At 51.6% G+C, this 23536-nt stretch overlaps 1 protein-coding gene across 6 annotated transcripts in view; it reads right to left on the bottom strand.

Moving 5' to 3' along the window:
• Positions 1-23300, bottom strand: part of Epb41l1 (erythrocyte membrane protein band 4.1 like 1) — a 127740-nt gene extending 104440 nt beyond the window's left edge. Inside the window, exons 1-2 of one of the 6 annotated variants that reach the window (XM_059261769.1) lie at positions 23049-23300; positions 5148-5196 (exon numbers count right to left, since the gene is read on the bottom strand). The gene's annotated coding sequence lies outside the window, so the exon portion shown is untranslated. The remainder of the gene's footprint in view (positions 1-5147; positions 5197-23048) is intronic. The other 5 variants (XM_059261765.1, XM_059261763.1, XM_059261766.1 and 2 more) reach the window with 5 other exon arrangements.
• Positions 23301-23536: the final 236 nt, after the last annotated feature.

Raw genomic sequence — 23536 nt, 5'->3', positions numbered from 1 at the left:
CAAATGGTCACTCTCGCTCAGTTTGTCAGAAGGAAGCCCAGCTTGTTACAGTGGCTAAGAGGGCCAAAGCAGTGGGTTGGAGATGGAGCTAGGTACCTGAAAATACAAGAGGCCTTATGCTGCGGCTCTCAAGAACTCTGGGCAACTCTGGACTAAAGGCATGATGCTCACACACCCGAGTGCGTGAGTTCTCTCTCAATCTCTCTCTCTCTCTCTCTCTCTCTCTCTCTCTCTCTCTCTCTCTCTCTCTCTCTCTCTCTCTCTCTCACACACACACACACACACACACACACACACACACACACTGGCCTGGATCAAGGAGGGAGTACTTGAGTGGGGAGGAGCTGAGAGAACATCCCCAAAACTCCCCATATCGGCCAGCACCAGGCAATGGGAAGAAAGAGCTGGACTCCTGTGCATGGAAACCCAGCCCTACTATGCCAATCTGTGTCCTTGGAGAAGTCATTTACCTTCTCTGAGCCTCAGTTAGCCCACCCACAAAAAGGGACAATAAGGGTTGGGGATATGACTCAGTGGGTAGACTGCTTGCTTGACGCATGGAAAGACACAGACTCAATCCCCAGCACGACATAAACCAGGTGTGGCAGTGCCTGCCTGAAATCCCAGCTGGAGGATCAGAAGTTCAAGGTCATCCTAAGCTCTGTGGTGCATTCAAGGCCAGCCTGGGCTACCCATGAGACCCTGCCTCCAAACAGAACAAAAAACCTCCTTTCCTATCCTATACTTCAGGATTACGGAGGAAAATCAGAGAGAGAGAGAGAGAGAGAGAGAGAGAGAGAGAGAGAGAGAGAGAGAGAGAGAGAGAGAGAAAGAGAGAGAGAGAGAGAGAGAGGAGGCTGAAATCCTTCTGTGGGAAATTCTGGTCTTAATGGGAGCTGGAGAAGCATCAGAGAAACTCCAGGAGCCCAGAGACATGGAGTCACCAAAGGAATGCTGGGTATCTGAGCCTTATCTGGGGAACATTCCCGAGCCGGGTCCAGCCCCTCCGGCTGCAGGCAGGAGTGAGTCAAGGGATGTGCTGGTACTGCAGGGGAGCAAGGCTGGGGAGCAGTGGGTGCAGCTGGAATCAGGAGGACCGTGAAAGGCAGGGGAAGGAAGGGCAGGCTTCCTCGCTGAGTCCCCCATGAGTCTGTCTCTCCCTCACAAGACAAGGACACAGCTACCATCTGTGTGACAACGCCCTGTCCTTGCTTTCCTTAGAACTTCGGGGTCCTCCCCAATAAAAAGGGGGAAATAATGACCCAACACACTTTAAGTTCCACTCAGTATGACTGTCACTACAGCAAATTCATTCCTCTGTTCTCCTCGATCCCAGAGACAGGTTAGGGGCCAAGCCCAGGCCTCTAGGGGGATTGTTCACCTGTCTATCCAGTATGACTAACAGGGAGAGAGGCCTCTTCAAGGGTCAGTGCTACCTGCTTCGGTCTGTAGTCCAGAGTGGGGCTAGGGAGCCTTCTCTCCAACAAGGCTACCAGAAGCCACCCTGCCTCTCAGAGATCTGAACCACAGGCACCGACCACCCCCACCAGCAGGAGTGAAGGAAGGCTGATTCTCAAAGCTACTAGAGAGCATGCCCTGGGGGTCCACCATCCAGATAGGGCTGGCCTCCTCCTATCTGGAAGGAGGGGAAGTATACTGAGTACCTCTCTCATACTCCTGACTAAAACAAAACGGGAGGAAGGGGCACTTTGGGTGGGGGCTGAGAACACAGCTGGCCACCGTCTTTGCCTGTAGCTCTCCAGTCCTGGGGAAACCTATGGCCCCTGTTCCTCCTTCCCCTGCCGCTGCTCAGGCATTCCCCTCTCGTGTGGAGAGCCCTTCCTGAATCAAACATTCAGATCCCAGCTCCATTCAGCGGGATCTAAGGCCCCCTCCTTCCCTCTTCCCTCTGAACTCCCATGGTGCTTTGCCCGTCTCTCTCAATGGCAATTTGCCACAGCTGCACACCTTCAGCCCGCTCTGGAGGACACGGGGATGACAGTTGTTGTAGCAAAGGCTCTGAAGCCCAGAAGACAGGAACTTAAAACAACAGCTTGTGAGTTCTCAGCCCTGTGACCCTGGGTCAGCCACTCTCCTCTCTGAGCGCGTTACCACCGGCAAATGGGGCGCTAACAGCAGCTCCTCTACCGACCGGCTGGTGTAATTTAATGAGATAATATGTCCAGTGCAGAACCTTGGAGAAGGCAAAGTCTATTGACGCAGCCTTGGTTCGGGAGACTTTTTAGGCAAGTTCATGGATGGTTTTTCTTCACTTCTGAAACACCCGGTCCAATGCTGGACAGACAGATCTGCATGGAGACAGACTGTGGGCCTCAGCAGGAAGTCAGAACAGTACAGCTTGGGTCTGGGTTGCCTCTGCAGGTCGTGAACTGTGCCACTAAGCATGTAAGCAGACGCACGGTGGCCACTTGGCCTGCTAAGCAGAATGATGGAAGGGCAGGCTCTGAAGCCAGGCTCCATGGGCCTGAATCCCAGCGTGTGGACTTAGCTGCGCCTCTGCTTCCGTACTGTGATGGGGTGACGACAGTACTCACCCAAGGACTGTCGTGAGAAGAACGCACGCCAGGCAGTGGGGCCTGAAAGCACACCAGGTGATAGCACATCTCTATCACCAAGGCTGCATTATCGGGCCTTTGCTTCCTTCAAGGCTTTCTGATGGACATATTCCCTCATTTAATTACGCCAGTCGATCAGTAGAGGAGTACCATCATTGCCCCGTTTGCTATCAGTAATAAGCCCCGAGAGGAGACCGGCTGGCCCAGAGTCCCATGCAGAGGATAATGCAGTCATTAAGCTATTGTTATCACTGTTGACGTTCTATACCCAACACAGAAGAGGGGTATTTGTGCCCCCTGAAGGCTATCAACTGTTCATTCTCCTAGAACGAGGACTCCACAAAAACATTAGTGTGGTCCAGGGATGGCTGCGCAGCAGTCACCATGACCTCAGGTGACCTCACCCCTCCATGAGGCACATGGGCAGGAACCTGACCTATGGCAAGCAACTCAGACTATCCCTGTCTCACAAGGATGGGACCAATCAAGAGTCCTTCTCTTGACAGACAAATCCTAGAAGAAAAACAGTCCTTTCTTTATGTTCAGACAACTAAACTGAGGCAGAGGCCGGCTCAGAGGGAAGAGACAAGCGGTAGTGGGAGAAAGGCAGTGGGTTATGGCGAGTCAGCCTGATTCTGCCTTCATCCTTCAGTCCTACGATCTGTCCCAGGCCATCCTGGGGCAAGAGCGGGTCTGTGCTGCCAATGTGGGGACAGCCCCTGTGCATTTGAGCCCCGCCTCTCCCATCTGGAAACAACTTCAACAGGTCTAATACGCTCATCCACATTCTGTGCAATGCGGAGCTGAGGCCCAGAGGGGAAAAGGAACAGGGTCAAGGCCTCAGAGAAATAATAACCTGTGGGCCAGTGGCCTCCACTGCAGCAGGCCGCCTATGAAAATCAACCCCCCCCTCACATTCCCTGGCTCCCCCAGTAAACAGATGGTGGCTAATACCTATACTCTCTTCTTTCCCTACCCTGAGTCCTGAAGCCTCTTCTGAACCTGGCTCCTGGGAGAGCTTGGAGAGTGTGAAGAATAAATGCTTGAACCTTGAGCGGATGATCTCTGCCTCCTTTTACTGTGCCCCCACCTCCCCGCATACACAGGAGCTTGCCCAAATGCCAGGAAACTGCTGGGCAGGCCCCCTCCTGGGGACTCGTAATCCACCTCCCCTGTCCTGGCTGCCCTCTGGTTGTGGACAGAGAATTCCTTGTTCCTAGTGCTTCCTGCCCAGAGATCTCCGTGGGGCCCCACGTGCTGGCAGGAAGGAACGAAATCGCTCCTCTCACATGAAGCTAAAGCCACCCCTGCCCCCACTACTCAGGGATAACACACTCCAGCTCTGTTAGCTATTCACTCTACCTGACCCAGCCAGGCTCAACACCACCGCCAGCCCCGCCCCCACAGACCCTGCGTGTGTGTGTGTGTGTGTGTGTGTGTGTGTGTGTGTGTGTGTGTGTGTGTGCAGAAACTCAGAATCACAGTGGGATTATCTTTCTGTGGTCAGCCCTGCATATCAGCATCTGTGCTCTTTTGCATGTACACACACACACACACACACACACACACACCTATATCAAACTAAACTAGAAGGTTCTAGAATAACATTACAGCCCCAGTAGTCCTGCCTAACTAACAACCCCACAATGACATCCTCATGTGACTCTGCAGTTTCTCAATCAGGGTAGGTCACTAGCTCTTGCTCTCTCTGTGACCTCACTCCGCTGTCAGCCAGTAGTCTTTTTGTTTTCTCTTTTCTATTGTTTATTTATTTTCTTTATCTTCTTGTGTAGCCTGTGTTGGCCTGGAACCTTCCCTCAGCCGCCTTCATGGAGGATTATAGGCATGTGCCACCGCGCCTAGCTGAGGCAATGGTTTTCAAAGTGCCTAGTCCAAAGCCAAAGAGAGGTCTGTGACACGGCCTGTCCTGAGGACTTAGCCAGATAGAGTCTCTAGCCTTACCTCACCTTCAGGAGGGGCTACAACTCACTTAGCTTTCTTATATGTTGAGATTCTTTGAGGTTCATTTCCAACAAATATTTCCCTAAAACACCTGTCTCAAAAAAAAAGAAAGAAAGAAAGAAAGAAAGAAAGAAAGAAAGAAAGAAAGAAAGAAAGAAAGAAAGAAAAGAGAATTTTCCTGCTAGGAAGTTCAACAAATCTCATTCATTTCTGACCCTAGGTTCCCCAACATCTGCCTGGACCATGGATACATGATTCTAGGACCAACGGAGCAGGAGGCCCCATTGTGCTCAGTTGCAAAGCTGAGCAGAACCACCCTCTGACTAGTCTAATCTACATCCAGGAGTGACTGAGCAAGAGAAAGCATGGGCCAGTGCCCGCAGATCCAGCTCGATCCAGCTTCCAGTGTGCTGTCTCCATGTTGGGCAAGCGGCACAGGCAGTGTGTCAACAGTGTGCTTAGTGAAGGAACACTTCAGCCTCTCCTTCCACAGGGCACTGTCCCCTGAGGCCTAGACAAACCCTCATGCTGCCTCAGCAGTAACAGAACAATCTAAAACCTCTGGGCCCAACCTCAGCTGAAGCAGGAGACAACCTCTGTGGCACTCACCCCTCCTCTGCACACTGGCTCCCTGGGGAAGACGTCCTCAGTCTGGCACCTGGAATGAGAAGAGAGTGTTAGCCCCTTGGCATGTGAGGCTGGCACAGGAGGGTCCAAGAAACCTGTTAAACAGAAAGGCCAGAGAGCTTCACAGAGCCAGAGGGCAGGTGGGAAGTCTGCGGAGCCGGGGAGACTACCGTGAGGGTGAGCCTTCATTCTAAGGCCAATGGGAAGCCACGGGCTGGAGAAGGGACTGGAAGGAAGTCCAAAGTGACAGTGGGAGAATTAGTGAGGAGGACGGAGCCTAGGCTGAGCAGCCACTGAAGAGAAAACGTGGATGGACTCAAGAGACACTTGAAGGTGGGGTCCATGGACCTCACAGTGCACCGGGTAGAAGCAGAGGAGGAACAGCAGGGCTCCTCTCCCTGGGGCTTTCCTTCATGTCACCAGTGGTTTCCAGCACCCAGGGAAAAGCACACCCATCACTGTCTCCACCTGACTGTTCTGCCTCAGTCTCCCCATCATACAATGTGTTTGGGCTTAGGCATCTCTGATCTAACACTGGCGCTCTGCTCTGGTATAACTCCATCATGGAGGTTTTAAGCCTCTTTGCTTCTTCTTTGAGTTCCATGGCAGGCCTGGCCTGGATTACAGTGGGCAGTGTAGTTGAGGACTGGAGTCCTCATGCACTCAGAAGCATCCATCTCCACGTCATCTCCATGTCATCAGGAACACACGATCAGGTGAACAGGAGGGAACAATACAGTGGCTTGTGGACTTGGGCTCTGGAGTCACAGGCCTGGCTTGTTCTGTGGTCTGGGAAAGTCACCTCCCTCCTGATCTAGAGAAGGTGTGAGCTGCAGCGTCAGCTTCTAGAACCAACAGAAGGTCAGAGGAGATGATCCTATGGAGAGGTCCATCCGTCAGAGAGGACAGGACTTTGTATACACATGAAAATCCTGAGCTCCAGGGGAGTGAATTGACACACCAAAGGCCACAGTAGAGAGTGGCAGAGCTAAGACACCCCCCCCACACACACACACACACACTAGCCACTAGGCTGCACAACCCAGGTGGTGGGGGTGGGGGGATGGTGGAGGGGGAGCTGTTTCTTTTCCTTCCTCCTCCTCCTCCTCTTCTTCTTCTCCTTCTTCTTCCTCTTCCTCCTTCTCTGCCTCCTTCTTCTTCAAGTTAGTTATCTCTCTATGTAGCCCTGGCTAGCCTGGCACTCACTCTGTAGACCAGGCTGGCCTTGAACTCACAGAGATCCACCTGCCTCTGTCTCCCCAGGACTAAGACTAAAGGCGTGTCCCATAGCATGGAGCTTGGACCCAGGTTCTTAACCTCTAGTTTGTCTGTACACTATTTGGTTTTCTGAGACAGGGTTTCTCCATGTAGCCCTGGCTGTCCTAGAACTCACTCTGTGAACCAGGCTGGCCTCGAACTCACAGAGATCTGCCTGCCTCTGCCCCCTGAGTGCTGGGATCAAAGATGTGCACCTCCACCACCAAGCTGTCTGCACACTACTTTGATAGCTGCTTTTTGGACAAGGAAAGGGAGGCTAAAAATCCCAAAGGACCTGCCTAAGGTCACAGGGCAACTTCGGGAGAGGACTTTGACCAGACCTGCTTGGTGAGAAAGCCTGCGGTCTCCCTGTGCTACCCAGAAAGTAGATGGTTACCGAGCAGCTCTGGTTTCAAGACTTGGAATGGGAAGGGATGACATCGGGCAGCAAGGCTGTGTGTGCTGCATGCCATGCACCCCAGAGCACCCGCATTCGCCCCAGGGCACCTGCACGTGCAACTACCTTAAGAGGAAAACAGAAGGAGCTGGGGAACAAAAGCCTCTTTCTCAGGAGCCCTGCCTCGGAACTAGACAGGAGAGGAGGTCACAGTCCCGCCAGGGGTGAGCAGAGGGCGGGATCTACATAACAGAAGCACTATGTGATCCCAGCCTGGCTTCCTGCACCTCCACCCCCAGAACAACACAGCTATCCTGAACAGTGTCAGGATTCTTTCAGAGCCAGGAGAGGTGATACAAGCCTGTAGTTACAATGTTCAGGAGGCAAAGGCAAGAAGATCACTTCAAGTTCAAGACCAGCCCCTTCTACATAGTAGAGTCCAGGACAGCCAAGGCTATATAATGAAACCTTGGCTGGGGGTGGGGGATGGGCGAGAGAGAGAGAGGGGGGGGGGGGCACCTGCGGAACACCATCATAGACTATCCCCTGGCCTCCAAATGCATGCAAACACATGAGTATGCACACATACTTACACACCACAAACAAACAAAAAGACACTATGCTGGTTTGATTGGCTTTTTGACGACTTGATACAAGCTAGGGTCATCTGGGAAGAGGGAATGTCAGTTAAGGAATTGTCTCCATCATAATTAGCCTGTAGGCAAATCTGGCGGGAATTTGTTTGATTAATGTTTGATGTGGGAGGACCTAACCCACTGTGGGCGGTGCCACCCCTGGGCAGGTGGTCCTGGGTTGTATAAGAAGGCAGGGTGAGCAAGCCAGGAAGCAGTGTTCCTGCATGGTTTCTGCTTCAGTTCCTGCCTGGAGTTTCTACCCTGACTTCACTCATGGATGGACTGTGACCTGGGATGTGTGCGCCAAATAAACCCTTTCCTCCCCAAGTTGCTTTTGGTCCTGGTTTTTATCACCGCGATAGAAAGCAAAGCGGGCCAGCCCTCTTCTGTCACAGGAGATGAATAATACCACTCCTCGGCTGCCCGTCTCCTCTAACAACCTAAAGGAAAGAGGCCCTCCTAACGCTGGCCCCGACATCACTAAACAGGGTCGGGAAGTCCTACACTTACGCTTTGTTTAAGTAGGTAGGAAATTTTCCTTGGAAAGGCCTCTACTTCCTCATCTGTAAAATGGGGACTTATCTTTGCCTGATCGCTGGCATAAAAGGAGATCCAAGGAGGTTCCCCGCAGGTAAGCCATTTATGGAGGTACCACAGAAAGCATCCCCAGTTCTCCATCCCAGCTCTGGTCCGTTCCTCACCCCAGCAGCGGAGGCAGCAGTGGCACCGACATCCTCCCAATCAGCAGCAACAGCAGCCACTGTCCATCCGAATCACGTGTGCCGGGCACTATGCTGGCTGCTCCCTGGGATGATTTCTCCAGTGCCATTGGTCTCACTGACAGACCGTAATGTAAAGTACCCAACGTCACACAGAGCAAGCGGCATGGCCAAAATGAGTAGCAGTGTTACCCTGGAGGCTATGGGATCATCCACGGTGACATTTCACCAAGAGGCATTCGTCTAGGGTTGAGGTTGAGGTAAGGAATATCAGGCCTGCTGTCTCCCCAGAGCGCCTCAGATAATTAGTCTTTACGGGGCCTTGTATTGTTATTCTAATGTGTCCAATTCGACACTGGTTATAACAACATCGTCCAGTAGAAATATGACCTAAAGCCAGCACAGTGACAGGTGCCTGCCATCACAGCCACTGAGGAGCCTGAGGCAGGAGGAGCGACAATGTTGGATAGTTTTATGTCAACTTGACACAAACTAGAGATATCTGAGAGGAGGGAACCTCAGTTAAGGATGTGTCTCTACAGCAGGACATGGTGGTGCATGCCTTTAATCCCAGCCCTCTGGAGGCAGAGTAGAGGGATCTCAGGGTTCCAGGCCAGCCTGGTCTACAAAGCGAGTTCTAGGACAGCCAAGGCTGTTAACACAGAGAAAACCTGTCTTGAAAAACCAAAAAATAAGTAAATGCCTCTGTAAGATCATGCTGTAGACAGACCTGTAGAGCATTTTCTTGATTAATGATTGATGTGGGAGGGCCCAGCTCATTGTGGATGGTGTCATCCCTGGGCTGGTGGTCCTGGGTTCTGTAAGAAATCAGGCTGAGCAAGCTGTGAAGAGCAAGCCAGTAAGCAGCATTCCTCCATAGCCTCTGTACCAGCTCCTGCCTCCAGGTTCCTTCCCTGTTTGAGTTCCTGTCCTGACTTCCTTCAGTGATGAACAGTGATATGGAAATTTAAGCCAAATAAACCCTTTCCTCCCTAACTTGCTTTTTTGCTCATGGAGTATCATCACAGCAATGGAAACCCTAACTAAGATAAAAGACACATAAATTAAAAGTAAAATGCAAACTGTATATGAAATATAAAAAAATTACTTAACCACATTTTAAGAAAGGATAAAGGAATGGGTTAAATTCGTTTATACAATCCCTTTAACCCAATATGAGAATTTCAACATGTAATTAATATATGCTATTTAAATATCTTTATCTATCTTTTTTTTTTTTTTTTTTTTTTTTGAGCTAAGGATCTAACCCAGGGCCTTGTGCTTGCTAGGCAAGTGCTCTGCCACTGGCCACTGAGCTAAATCCCCAACCCCATGCTAAGTCTTCTAAATTCTGTGTTTATTTTCAAATATTTAGCTTTCAAAATTGAAAAAAAAATACATTCACAAATCTAACTTCACAAACATTCATAGAAGTTTGTCTACAACTAAATGGAATATTGCTTTAAGTGTCCAATTGATTAAAATGAAATAAATCACAGAATTTAAAATTCAGTTCCTAGGCCTCACTAGCCACATTTGGAATGCTCAGTCGCCACTCTGTTGGAGCTGGCACTCTACAGCAGGTCCTTGGGGTGTAAGGAGGTGACCCCCTCGGGTCTGGCCCAGCGCTAAGCTTCAGAGGCACAGCCATGTTGAAACTCCTTGCTGAGTCCAGTATTAACATCCCGTCCGGTGTCTGTTATATTCACAATGTTGGTGACAGAGGGACCAGGGTTCAGAGGATGACAATGTAGCTCAGAATGGCCCATTTGCCTAAGGTCACCAGCTTTGACCGGGCCTGCTGACCTAGAAGTTTGAGCTGAGCTGCCCCTAAAATTTGGCAGGGGCCTGCTCCAGGCTCTGCTTCGAGAGAAGAAGTAAGTCTTTGCCCTACTGTCAAGGAGGCCTGCTCCTGAAGTGTAAGGCGAGGAAGGGCCTGGAACAAGAAACCCAGTGATGAGGCTTGCGGGGAGTTGAGCAGGTAAAAGGCACAGCAGCGTTCAGTGGAGCCCTGTGGACTCCATAGTACCTGGGCCACTGCCACGGCTTCCTTGTCTCTCCTCACCAATGCCCAGCAGCCGGCAAGGCTAGCACAGTACCCTGACTTCCTGTATGCTGGGTGGGTCTCCTGGGCTAGCACCCTCGAATCTCCCAGCCTTCCCAAGAGCGCTCGAGCAGAGGCCCCTGGAGCAGGGCCAGGACTCACACTTATGTCCCAGGCTCACCTCTGTGACAGCAGGAGGAAGGGTCCAAGTGGCAGGCTGCCCCCCTGGGAAGGAGAGGGCCCCTGGAGACAGACCTCACAGTAGGAAGAGGTAGCAGGCACGGGCCAGAAACACCTGGGTGGCTCCACCCCTCTCTTGGGGATCAGGACAGCACAGCCCCCTCCAGCCAGCCCAGCAGGGTGAAACTCGGCAGCCATTAGGTTTAACAATTAACTCTGATTGGCTTTTCAGTTCAGCAGAAGGTAAATCCAGCAAAAAAAAAAAAAAAAGTCCTACCCGAAGGTAAGGGGACTAAGAGGCCTGGAGGCTGAGAAGAGAGAGGAGAGCTGTTAGTGTGGCCTGAGTTCCCTCCTCAAAGTCAGAGGCAATGCCTGATGCACAGTAGGTGGTTAATCAATAAATATTTTTAATAAGCAAATAAAGAGTAGAATAAACCAGGCCTGGCTAGGTGGGCAGACTGACAGATGGGGTCAGGAAGGACTGTCTCAGACTGGGTACTACTTGACCCTTTCGACATCACGAAACCTAGGACAACAACCACAGAGGGCATGCCAGGAAGTCTCCAGCCTTGAAGGCCACTCCTGATCTAGTCTTCCTACCGTGACCTTGGGAGCCCCGATTTCTAAGTAGCACAGGTGAGATCCCACCACGGCACGGGCTGGACAGGGCCGGGCCCACAGTGGTAGCCAGCTCGGCTGTTCTCCCCATTCTCTGGCTGCTTGGCAACAGCCTCCTCGGTTAAGGCCACCCTCTGACGTCCCCCACATCTCAACAGGCCTCCAGCTCCCACCTACCCAGCCTTTCTCCTTTTCCGGAAGGAAGGACTGGACCGGTGAAGGCTCCAGCCCGCGCACATCCCACTCACCTGGATCCCACACCCCTGGCGACAGATGGCTGCCAACCTGACACTGGATTAGCATTTCCAATCCTTGGATTCCCTGGCACCCACCTCACCCTTCTCCTAAATCCTAACACAGACCTAGATCCACAGCCCACCACAGGCTCAGGGGCCAGTTCCCACAAGGCTCTCGGGCAGTGGGCCTCTGTTCCCATCTGTCTAATGGGGGGAGGCGGGATGTTGGGTAGGTAGATCTTTTCTTCTGCCCGTTTTCTGATCTTTAGAAATCCTGACATTTCTGGGGTCACTGTGCACTTTAAATTCAGACAGACCAGCGTTCAGATCCTGACCTTGGCCAGGTACACAGAGAGCCCTGCAAAGTCCTAGGACTAAAGACCACTTCAAGGCATCCTTAGCACCAGCCTGTATAGAGAAGAACTAAGTATCTAAGGCCACTTCTGCCAAGCAACTTTCACTGGCTTCCCATTACCTCCAACAAAAACTCCCCTCCCAGTCCCACCCCCAACCCCCACCCCCACCCCCCCGCTCTCAGTAGTTGCATCAAGATCCATCAGTCCTGCAAATTATTATTCTTGGCAAAAGGAAGCTCCCCACTCCCCCTCCTCCTGAGCCCCTCCACATGGAGACTCTGGGACTGTGTTTCCACTCTGCTCTTTCCTGCATATAAACACACCCCCACCCTCCACCCCCATGCTGCACAGGAAGCTCCTGCCTCCAGACTCCTATGACTCTCCTACTTCATGCCCTTCCAGCGTAGCGGCACTTCTGTTCCCTGCAACCCAGTCTTCCATTCACCCAGCCACGTCTCTGCTGGACGCAAGCTCCTGTGCTAGGGTCTCACCGGCCCTAAGTGACCTAAGACCCTGAAGACCTCAGAACTTCTGTAAAGACTTCACTCTGGCCATGAGAAAATCCTTTACTTGCTGAAACAATGATCATTAATTTAAAAATAATGGATTATATGTGTGCATTGGTCATTTATTCTCCACAGTGCTTTCCAGGCACTTTACACAGAGCCCCAGTTATTTCTCCACACCCCCAACATATCTGTCATGTCTACCTCTTTGGTTTAGTTTGCTGGTTTTGTTTTGGTTGGGGGGGGGGGGTTGAGACGGCATTTCTATATAGCCCATGTTGACTTCAAACTCACAATCCTCCTGCCTCAGTCTGCCTAGTGCTAGAATTACAGGCATGTACTCACACACCTAGCCTTATCCCTTTGTTTTAACCTGAGAAAATGGAGAGGAAGCAAGAGGAAGTGATTTGACCAAAGTCACACAGCCAGCAAATGGCAGCATGGGGGGCAGAATTTAAGTCCTTAGCTACTGCCCTGCTTGGCCTTTCTCCAGCCCACAAATAAAGGAGGAGCTATGTGAGAAGTGTGGCCTGCCAGTGACTGATGTGGGCCAGCCTTGCTCAAGGCTGGAGGCAGTTCTCTGCCAATAAAACTTTTAGGCCTGGATTAAGCACCTGCTCTGTACACAGCCCCGTGGGGGGTGAGGGTGGGGAGTGAAGGATTAGACATGAGACTCCCCAGTGGAAAAGAGACCAGACATCTATCAGTAAAGCTGAGGCGAGGGCAGAACTTGTCCCCAGAGGGGAATAGATAAGGCCCTATGGGAATGTAGAGGAGGGAACGAGAATCTGGCGGGGAGGCGGAGGAGGGCTAGTGAAGGCTTTGTGGGCTAGAGGCTGGCATGGGAGCAAAAACTTGAAAAAGGTGTACAGGATTCTGACAGGGATTTGGAAGGGCAAAGCTGGCGTTCTTAGCAAGGGGAACAGAGGCGCAAGGACAATGAACGACATGGGTGAGTGCTGGGCGTGCCCCGTGAGCCTCTCAGCTTGGCACTGGTCTGGGTATCCAGACAGACCCGCAGAGAAACCACCTTGAACTTCCCCAGACTTACAGGCACCTGCTGCACTTCTGGTGAATGGGAATAGTGGAACCGAATGAGCGAGCAGGGACCTGAGGGCCCAGGCATGTGGTGTGACCTGTGGGAGAGGACAGGAGGAACCTGAATCCAGGCTCTCAGGAGACGCATGCTGAGGACAGGTCACCAGAGGAGGTGACACAGAGGCACAAAAGGAAAAGACAGACTGGACAACAGGAGACATGACTTCCAGAATGCCAGATCGAGGCTGCAAGGAACCTTGACATTATCCTGTTCCACCCCTGCTTTGCATGGGAAACCTGAAGTTCAGACTAAGGAAGGGACTGATCCACAGTCACTTGGCACCCTCCCAGCAAAACCAGCGAGCAGCACACCCAAGATACTAGCTAGAAACAATCTCTCTACACGGCCCCACGATTAGCTCCGTGTTGGCCCTTCTCTAGAACTTAGTTCTAACTCCATAAAAGTCCTGAAGCTAAGCATGGTGGTTCACACCTGTTATCCTGTGGGGGCTTGGGTGGGTAGATCTTTTCTTCTGCCCGTTTTCTGATCTTTAGAGATCCTGACATTTCTGGGGTCACTGTGCACTTTAAATTCAGACAGACCAGGGTTCAGATCCTGACCTTGGCCAGGTACATAGACAGCCCTGCAAAGTTCTAGAACTGAAGATCACTTCAAGGCATCCTTAGCACCAGCCTCATAGAGAAGAACTGAGTATCTGAGGCCACTTCTGCTGAGCAACCTTCACTGGCTTCCCATTACCTCCAACAAAACTCCCCTCCCACCACCGGACTGGTGGCGCACGCCTTTAATCCCAGCACTCGGGAGGCAGAGGCAGGCGGATCTCTGTGAGTTCCAGGCCCGCCTGGTCTACCCAGCGAGAATTAGGACAGTCACCAACTACACAGAGAAACCCTGTCTTGAAAAAACAGAAACAAAAACAAAACAAAACAAAACAACTCCCCTCCCAGTCTCACTTCCCAAACCTCCACCCCCCACCCCCTGCTCTCAGTAGTGGCATCAAGATCCATCAGTCCTGCAAATTATTCTTGGAAAAAAGAAGCTTAGCCTTGGCTAAGAGTAAGAACCTGTCTTAAAAACAAATAGGAGCTGGAGAGATGGCTCAGTGGTTAAGAGTAGTGATTGCTCTTCCAGAGGACCCAGGTTCAATTCCCAGCACCCACATGCTCACAACTGCCTGTAACTCCAGGGGATGTGACACCAATATATATTAAAAAAAAAAGTTAAATAAAATTAAAAATAAAAAACAAACAAATAACAACAACAATAAAAATACTGAAGAGGTGTCAGGTGCCAGGCATGGTGCATATCTTTAATGGGAGGCAGAGGCAGGCAGATCTCTATGAGTTCAAGGACAGCCAAGGCTACACAGAGAAATCCCATCTCAAAAAAACAAAAACCTGAAGAGGCAATCCTAAACTCTCAGGAGCCACACAAAAACCTGCTTGCCTGAGATCTTGACCAGAGAGAATGCACATAGATTGTGTCATCATCCGATCCTCCCTCCCTGGGACAGTGCACAATTTCAGTGTGCCTGCTGCTTCATAAGTTCACAGATATCTCTGATATGAGTCCTGGAAGGGGGCTAAACCAGCCCTCCTGCATGGTTTTAGCAAGAACAATGTCTAAAACCCCTGGTATTTGGGGACCCTAGAACTTAGGGGCATGAGACTGTCCCTTGAGTGATTATACATATTCAGTTTCTGCCCCCTTGCCTGTGGAGAGGCCTTTGTGGCTAGAAGTTGTAAAGCTCCTTGGTCAAGATCTCAGGCAAGCAGGTTGGTGGCTGAGCTGGACCACCAGCTGACAGTCAATGGGCAAGGGTGGGGGTGGGGACCCGGCATAAGACCATAGCCGCCTAGTACCTAAGGTGACAGACACTGTGAGGTCCGCAGCCTGTGTAGGGGTCTGCACTTGGAATAAGGGGCAGCCCAGACAGCTCTGCCCCAGCACTCTACACTCCCTCTCTAGTAAAGGGGACCCTGGGGCTCCTGGCTCTGACCTCGGCTTCCCTGACCACTTTCTGCAGAGTTCCAGCCATCACTAAGCCAGCCAGGGGATCCTTAAGAGCCCAAGGCCCTTCTGAGCAGACCACGACTATGGTTTGCAGACAATAAGTTGCTTTAACTGGAAGACTCAACATCATCGATGAGAAATTAAGGTGGTTAGTGGAAAATAACTAGGAAAAAAAGCAAAGGAAACAAGGTGTGGTGGCCCAGGCCTTTAATCCCAGCACTCAGGAGGCAGAGGCTGGAGGATCTCTGTGAGTTTGATGCCAGCCTACACAGCAAGTTCCAGTACAAACAAAGCTACATAGTGAGACCCTGTCTCAAAAATAAATAGGTAAGCCGGGCGGTGGTGGCACACGCCTTTAATCCCAGCACTCGGGAGGCAGAGGCAGGTGGATCTTTGTGAGTTCGAGGCCAGCCTGGTCTACAGAGCGAGATCCAGGAAAGGCACAAAGCTACACAGAGAAACCCTGTCTCAAAAAAACAAAAAAAAAAAAATAAAAATAAATAAATAGATAAGTAATAGGTAAAATCAAAAGGCTTTCAAACCTGTCCTGTCATCTTCCTCTGATGCCATATCTCTCCCCAAGATGGGCAGCTGCCCAGAATAAGGTGGACTCAGAGCCATGGCCAGCCCTGGGGCCTGTTGTCCCTCACACTGTGGCAAAGCATAGGCTTGGAGGCAGAGGTCCTGTCTTGAGGTCCCTGTGCTCAGAATGAAGAATTTGCTCATAGAATTTGAACAAACGTCTGCATCTCTGTGGACCCCTAAATGATCTCACAGGTCCCAAGCAAGACTCAAAAGTACCTGTGGCCTTTGGACAGACCAAGGTTTAAATCCCAGCCTGGGCATGTTATTTACCCTCTTCTGACACGACAGGATTGCAGTCTGGGTCTCTGGGTAGTGGTGGCAAGGATTAAAAGTCAGAAGTCCCAGGAAGCGCTAAGCACAGCACCGGATGTGAAGAAGAAACCCATGACAGCAGTGATTCCTAAGTCTCTGATGACCCCGGCTTTCTATTCCAGTTAGCCCCAAATCAGTCACCTGAAGAGGCTCTGCAGACTTTATCTTTAGACCCATAACCCAAGAGAAGGCGGAGAGGAAGGAGAAGGCGAACGGAGGGAATGAGAGGAAACCAGAAGAGGAAGGAGGAAAAGGGACAAGTGAAACTGAGTGCCCCAGCTTGGGGAAGAGGAAGATGGTTTACTGGAAACTGCCAAGATAGGGTAAGTCCTCTCCACCATCCCTTTCCTGAGCCTTCCCAAGGCAAGGACCACTAGAACCCAGCCCACAGGGAAGCACAGGCTATCAATGGGGTATCACTGGTTACCTCCGGGCACTGACTCTCCACACTCTTCCACGGAAGCCTCGCCCCCTCCCACTGGAGCACACAGAGTGGCCACTGCCAGGCTGGTAATAAAACAACCTGCCAGGTCAGCCACACAGGGACTGCTACTTACTCCGGCCCCAACGACCTCATTCTTCCTTCCTTCCTTCCTTCCTTCCTTCCTTCCTTTTTTAAAGATTTATCTGTATGAGTATATGCTCGCATGTATCTACACATACCATGTGTGTGCCTGGTGGCCAATGAGGGTGTTGGATCCCTGGGAACTGGAGTTACAGTTAGGAGCCACCACGTGGGTGTTGGGAACCGAACCTGGGTCCTCTGCAAGTCCTGTAAGCATTCTCAGCACTGAGCCATCTCCAGCCCCTGGGGCCTATCTCTTAGGCTGATCATCCCAGCTGAATCCTCACCTCTGTCTAGGACTTGTCCAGAGCCCTCTCTAGGCATCTGCATGCCCTAAACTGCTTCTGGAATGGAAGTTGAACTGGGGCAAACAGACGGTCAGGAGCCACAGATAAGGTGTTCCGATTGCCATGACGGCTGTGGGTTGTCATTTCCATCTGAGCCTAGCTCTCCCTCCCAGGCTAATAAAGGGAGCCACGGGAATCATGTCCACGGTTTCCCCAACGCTGAGCCTCCACGCAAAGCCTCCATGTAAGGGGGAAGAGGCCCTCCCTGGGAGAAGAGTGGGCTGGGCTGGGCTCTGTTGAGGTGCAGCAAATGTGGCAATGGCCAAGGGTTATTACAATGATGAAGGTTATAATTAAAAATCACAACAACAAACCCTTCAGCAATTCGCAAAGAGCTTTCTCATTATCTCCTGGGGTTTGGAATCTGGCAGGATTGGTCTAGATTCTAGACTGAAATGATTCTTCACATCTGAAAATGTAGCAATGTTAAGTATCTTCTCAGCTACTCAGGGCAGAGAAAGGGGAGCCCCAGAGGGAGTAATAATTGAGTACCTACTGTGTACCACCCCAGTGAATGTGCTCATAACTTCATCCTGACCAGTCTTACCACTATAACACTATTGTAGGAACTGTTGTCCCCATTTCAGAGATGAGAAAACTAAGACTGAGAAAATGTAACTGACCCACCCTAAGGCTCATGGCCACTCTGTTCAGAGCCTAAATTTGGATCTGGGCCTGAGGACTCTGAGGCCCATGCTCTTTCCTGTCTTCTGTCTATCGGAGGTTGAGGAGTGACACCCACCCTTTTCCCATCTCCTTGAAGCAGAACCTCAGACTATGACCTTATTTGGAAATAGGGTCTTTGCAGATGTGATTAGTTAAATGAAAATGAGAACACAGAGGATCAGGGCAGGTCCTAAACCTTAGAAGAAAGGAGCTGCAAAGACAGGGAGAAAATCACCTGACGACAGAGGCAGACTGGGCAGCAGATCAAAGGCACCGCTAGCCTTCTCCAGAAGCCAGCCAGTGGGGAACAGGGAACAGACTTCCAGAGGCCGAAGGTGCCACCAGGCTGACTGTGGATGCTGGGCTTCTAGCCTCCAGAACAGAGAGGATTTAGGTCTGTGGCTCTGAGCTCCCTGGCCTGGGGCACCAGGAAGGTAACACACCATAGCAGACCTGGAATCTACATCTCTGGGTTCCAGGTTCCCACTCACCAGGCAGCTGTGCAGTTAAGAGGATCTTGAAGCCCAAGAGAGGTCAGTCCATTCACACACACACACACACACACACACACACACACACACACACACACACACACACTGGCTCCCACTGAGTTTATCACGCTGGACCCTGACCTATCCTGGTCAACAATCCTCCTCTTCTACCTTAAGTCAGCACTCCCACTACCTGGAGAGCTGTTTTTGAAATGCAAGTCCTCCCTGGTCGCTTACTTCTCTTCCCGGGTCCCCACCACCAGCGAGGCTGGGTCAAGCTCTTCCACGGATCTGGAGCCATTCTGCCTGCCCCGGTTCCTTCCTTCCGCAGCCCCTCACTCAGTCCCTACCACCCACTAGTTTGGGTTTCAACCACGTGAAACTCTTTGGGATAAAAAGCCACATTGCCTTTGCACATACTGACCCAACTACCACAAGACCGTATCCAACACAAACGCCATCTCGTCCTCTCCCATAAAGCCTTTTCCTCCCCACCTTGTGCGATGGCAGCTTTACGTCATATCTGCTGCCACCCCAGGCTGTGTGTGAACACTGCTGTATTCGGTCTTCCTTCTGTAGGCCCAGGGCCCAACACGAAGGCATTCAAGCAGGTTGGACCAAACTGGGCAGTAGCCGTAAGAGTAATAACAGCTAACATTTGCCAAATGTTTACTCGGTGCCCACATTGTGCCGAGCGTTCCGTATGTGTTGTCTCATTGAATTCTCAATCAACCCTGTGAAACAGAGACTTCTATTGGCTCATTTTACAGGTGAGGAGACAGGAAGGAAGAGATACGTCATTGTTCAACTAGTATATAGCAAAGCTTGAAGAACTCTGGCGCCGGGGTCAGTGACCATAAGAGGCCCTCCTTAGTTGATTCGGTTATCAGCTACAGTTTGGAAATATGAAATGTCAAATTCTACAAAAACATAATCCATACATTTTAAGTTGTAGACTGTTCCGAGGAGCACGAGGAAGCCATTTTTTTTTTCTTGCTCTGTTCCGCCTAAGACATGAATCACTCCTTGTCCAATGTGTCTGTCTGCTCCCTACCAGTTGGTCACTCAACAGCCATCTCAGTCATCAGACCAGCTGTTGCACTGGCACCCCATCTATGCACTCAGTCCTTATGTCACACAATAGTGGTCCCAACGTTTAAGAATAGTGATGTTGGCAATAGAGATATACCAGGGAAGCCACAAAGCACTTCCTTTAAGTGAAAACATGAAAGCTCTCAGCTGAATATGAAAAAATATGGTATGTACAGGGTTCAGTACTAGTCACACTTTTAGACATCCCCTAGGGAGTTTTGGGCCAAATCGTCATTGGATCAGGAGGGATTACTACACTAAGAACAGGCATGCCCACCCTTCATTTGGTGGAAGAAGGAACATGCAAAGGAGGAAAAGGGATGTGTCCAGTCTACTCCAGACCTTTAGATTCCCATTCATTGCTCTCCCTCTGCACAGGATCATGGGGTCCTATTTCAAAAGGACACAGAACACAAGCTAGACTGTGTCTCCCAAGAGCTTTCTCTTGCCTTCTCCAGGCAGAGCCAGCACAGCTCAGGGCACACAGTGAGAGCTCAAGTCTACCGCCAAGAGATGCAGGAGGAAAAAAGATAACCTGTCTGAGAACAGTCCGTGTCCCCCTTGGACAGTACACCATCAAAGCTTAAGGAGAAACTAAATTAAGAAAGGACATCATTTAGTATCATCTCCTATTGTAGACATTAATTCATTTGACAGACTTATCGAATACAAACCAAAAGCCAGACACTATGTGGGACACTAGGAAGATTAACAAGCGAGTCCCTGCCCAGATGGCATTTACAGTCTAGTTGAGGGAGACAATCAAACAACTAACAAGTTCAAGGATAATTACAAACGCTCACAAGCCCTAGGAGAGACAGGAGCTCTAAGAATGCATGAAGGGAAATATTCGCCTAGCCTAGGGAGTTGGCAAGCCCTGCTCACCCCCAAAAGAAAAGGGACTGGGGTACTGGACAGAGAGGCCCGCATGCACAAAATCCCAGCCAGAGTCAAGTGGGCAAGGACAGGACTTCACCTGCCTTCTGGTAAGTCAAGGTAAGGTTTGGAGAAAATGAGCATAGTTAGGAAGCTCCAGGGTGAGATTTTGCTTTGGTGAGCAAAGGAGTTATTGTCTAAGAAGACAAGGAAGACCCAGGGCTGGAAGCCAGAACCCCTACATCCTAAGGTAGGTTTGGGGGCTACTTCAGGGACAGGTATGACAGACAACTCAAGAAAGGAGGGGCCGTTGCCTTGTTTCAACCTAGAAGTTCCTGGCTCCTCTATTGAGCTGTAGAACAGGTCAGAATAATTTGCATTTGTCAAAACAGAGGTTGCTAGGCCCCATCCCCAGATTTTTGTATTGTGTAGGTCTACCATGAGGCTCCAAATTTGCATTTCTAAGACATTGGCAACCCTGCTGCAGGTGGTAAGCTGACCACACTGGGCACCAGCGCCTTAGGCTCTGGTGAGGAAAGTGGCAGATGGTGAGTAGGAAAACAGCCAGGATCTCTGGGGTCGAGAAGGGTGAATTCCTGGCAAGCAAGATGTCTCTGTGGATAAAGGCATTTCCTACCAAGCCTGATGACCTGAGTTCCATCCCTGAGGCCCACATTGTAAAAGGAGAGAACGGACTCTTGCAACTTATCCTCTGACCTTTGCTCCCTCCCTCCCTCCATATGAAAAGTGACAATATTTTTAAGAACAGGGAATTCCTAAAGCGTAGTAATGAGACAGATCTAGCACTCTGAGCAAAAGTCCAGCCCTCGGAAGAGCCAACCCCAAGCTCCCTAGCCGCCTAACCAGAGAAACTGAGGCTCAGGAAGTTTCGAGTCTTTAAAAGAAAAGAAGCTTAATAAAAGTAAGCACAAAAGCCGGGCGGTGGTGGCACACGCCTTTAATCCCAGCACTCGGGAGGCAGAGCCAGGAGGATCTCTGTGAGTTCGAGGCCAGCCTGGCCTACCAAGTGAGTTCCAGGAAAGGTGCAAAGCAACATAGGGAAACCCTGTCTCAAAAAAACCAAAAAAAAAAAAAAAAAAAAAAAGTAAGCACAAAAAGGTTTGGTTGTTGTCAAAGCGGGGGGCGGGGGGGGGGCACAGACCCTTGGGTCACATCGCAGTGGCTGTGAGCGGCATCCACAGCAACTCTCCTGAGATGTGTACTCAGGAGAAGAGATAAGGCCAGCTTTCCCTGCCTCTGCAGCCTTTGGCAGGAAAACAGTTTAAAAGTTGCAGGAATCTGCCTCCCCCCCCCCCCCCCGCCCCATCACCATCCGCTTGTCTTCCTTTTACACCCCCAGCTCCCTCCCTTTCCACTCTGAATCCTGCACACTTATCCTTGTACACCTGCCAAGCAGCAAGGAGGAGGGAAGTCAGTGAGAAGAACAGGTTTGAGTTTGCTCGTCCTTCTCTTCCCTTCCCTCTGGAAGATTCTGTTTCTCTAGATCCTTGTCAAACCCAATCTACCTACACACATTTCAGTACCAGTGTCTGAAAGCCGCAAAGTCAGCGACCAAATCCCCAGCCTTCCTTTTCACCTTGTTTTTCAAATATAGGGAACTTCCTATCCTATTCCAGTTAGCACCAAAATGGCATTTCTTATACAGCCCCGCATGCAGGCTCACCAACACACAAACAGCTACACTCATAAATACAAATATACCAGAACTTATCAAAACAGATGAACATATACATCCGGAGTTGTCTTATTTACCGTTCATCAGTAACATGTACATATGCAGCTGAATGCACAGGAAATATACAGGGAGAATGCACACATGCACACAGACTAGACATGCATGCAGTGACCAACACATGGAGGAAGAGGTACAAGACACATCTCTCAAAGTACAGAGGCCTCCTGAGAGGAGATTCCTTGGGATGGGGCGCTGGCCCTTTAAGACAGTGATCATCTTACTAGTCATTTTAGGGTACCTAGGCTGCTGCTCTGCCCAGTAAGAGGGTGAGGTTGTGAGTGTAGCTGACCAGGCTGGGCTGTCTCTGGTCCTGGGTGGTGGTACTTATACCACAAGGAAAAGGATTTCAGAACCCGCTGGGTTACTTACTAGCCGAGGGGTCGCTGTTGCTGCTACCAGCACCCACACCCACGCCTGTACACACACACACACACACACACACACACACACACACACACACCCTTCACACCCAATCACCCACCCCACCCTTCACAAGCACACACCGGGGATTCAGGCAGGCCACGCCCTCCGCTCCAGCTCAGCCTGGAATCGGGCTCTGCTGTCAGTAGGGCTCTCTCCCGTACCCCGGGCGTGGCTGCCCACCTGCCAGCAGGGAGTCTCCACTCAGCGAGGACGCCCCCGCCGCCGCTGCCACCCACTTCCCCGGCTAGTGTGGGGCTCCGGGCGACGCCAGTGCCTCGGCCGCCGCCCCCACCCCCTTCCTCCCGGCAGTGCGGAGACAAAGCCGAGCACACGCACACAGGGGCTACGCGGGTGCACACCCGCCCTCACACGCGCGCGCGCGAACACACACACACACACACACACACGGGGAGTCACACTGGCGCGCACACAGCGAAATACACACACACACACACACACACGCCATAGGGTTTAGCCACAAGCGAAGCCATCGGTTCAGGCACACACCCTCATCCAGATGTACACACTGCTACACATTGGGACACACCCTCTCCAGGCACATCCGCGGATAAGCACAAGCAGACACACAGACCCTCACCCAGATTAACAAACCACCCAGCCCCAAGGCTCACACCCTTACACAGATGCACACGCGCGTACACGCCAAACATCCACTTGTACCGATCCACAGATACACGCGCGTTCACACTCAACGCACACCCGGAGACTGGGACCCCTGACACACGTACCGGCAAAGACACGGATCAAGGCTCGCGGCTCCGGCCACACACGTCCTCCAATACTCGAGGCTCGGGACACGGCGCCAGCCTGCGCGGTCTCCGCGCCCTGCTAACCTGGTGGTGGCGGCGCGCCTTCCGGGAGCCGTCTGTCTGTCTGTCTCTCTGTTCTTGCGATCAGTGGCCGCCCTGGCGGGCTCCGAGGCGCTCTGAAGCTGAGCAGAAATGCCCCGCTCTCTCACTCGCTCGCTCGCTGGCTCCTTCGCTCCCTCCCACAGCGCTCAGCCCCCTCCCCGCCCGCTCCGCACACCCCCTCTCCCCCTCTGCCCCGCCCCGGCGGCTCCCTGGGAGGAGGCGGCTGCGATCCCGGCCAGGCAGCGGCCGAAGGGCGTGCGAGCCGCGAGCGCAACCCACTGGCCCCGAGAGCCCAGCTGCCCCGGAGCAGCCGCGTCCGGTCCCAGGGAGGGGCGCTCGGAGGGGGGTGCGCCCCGCGAGCCCGC

Source organism: Peromyscus eremicus, chromosome 4, assembly GCF_949786415.1.
Source record: "Peromyscus eremicus chromosome 4, PerEre_H2_v1, whole genome shotgun sequence".
In the NCBI taxonomy this organism is placed as follows: domain Eukaryota; kingdom Metazoa; phylum Chordata; class Mammalia; order Rodentia; family Cricetidae; genus Peromyscus; species Peromyscus eremicus.
The sequence above is the reverse complement of the archived record's forward strand: the minus strand, read 5'-3'. Positions and strand labels throughout refer to the sequence as shown.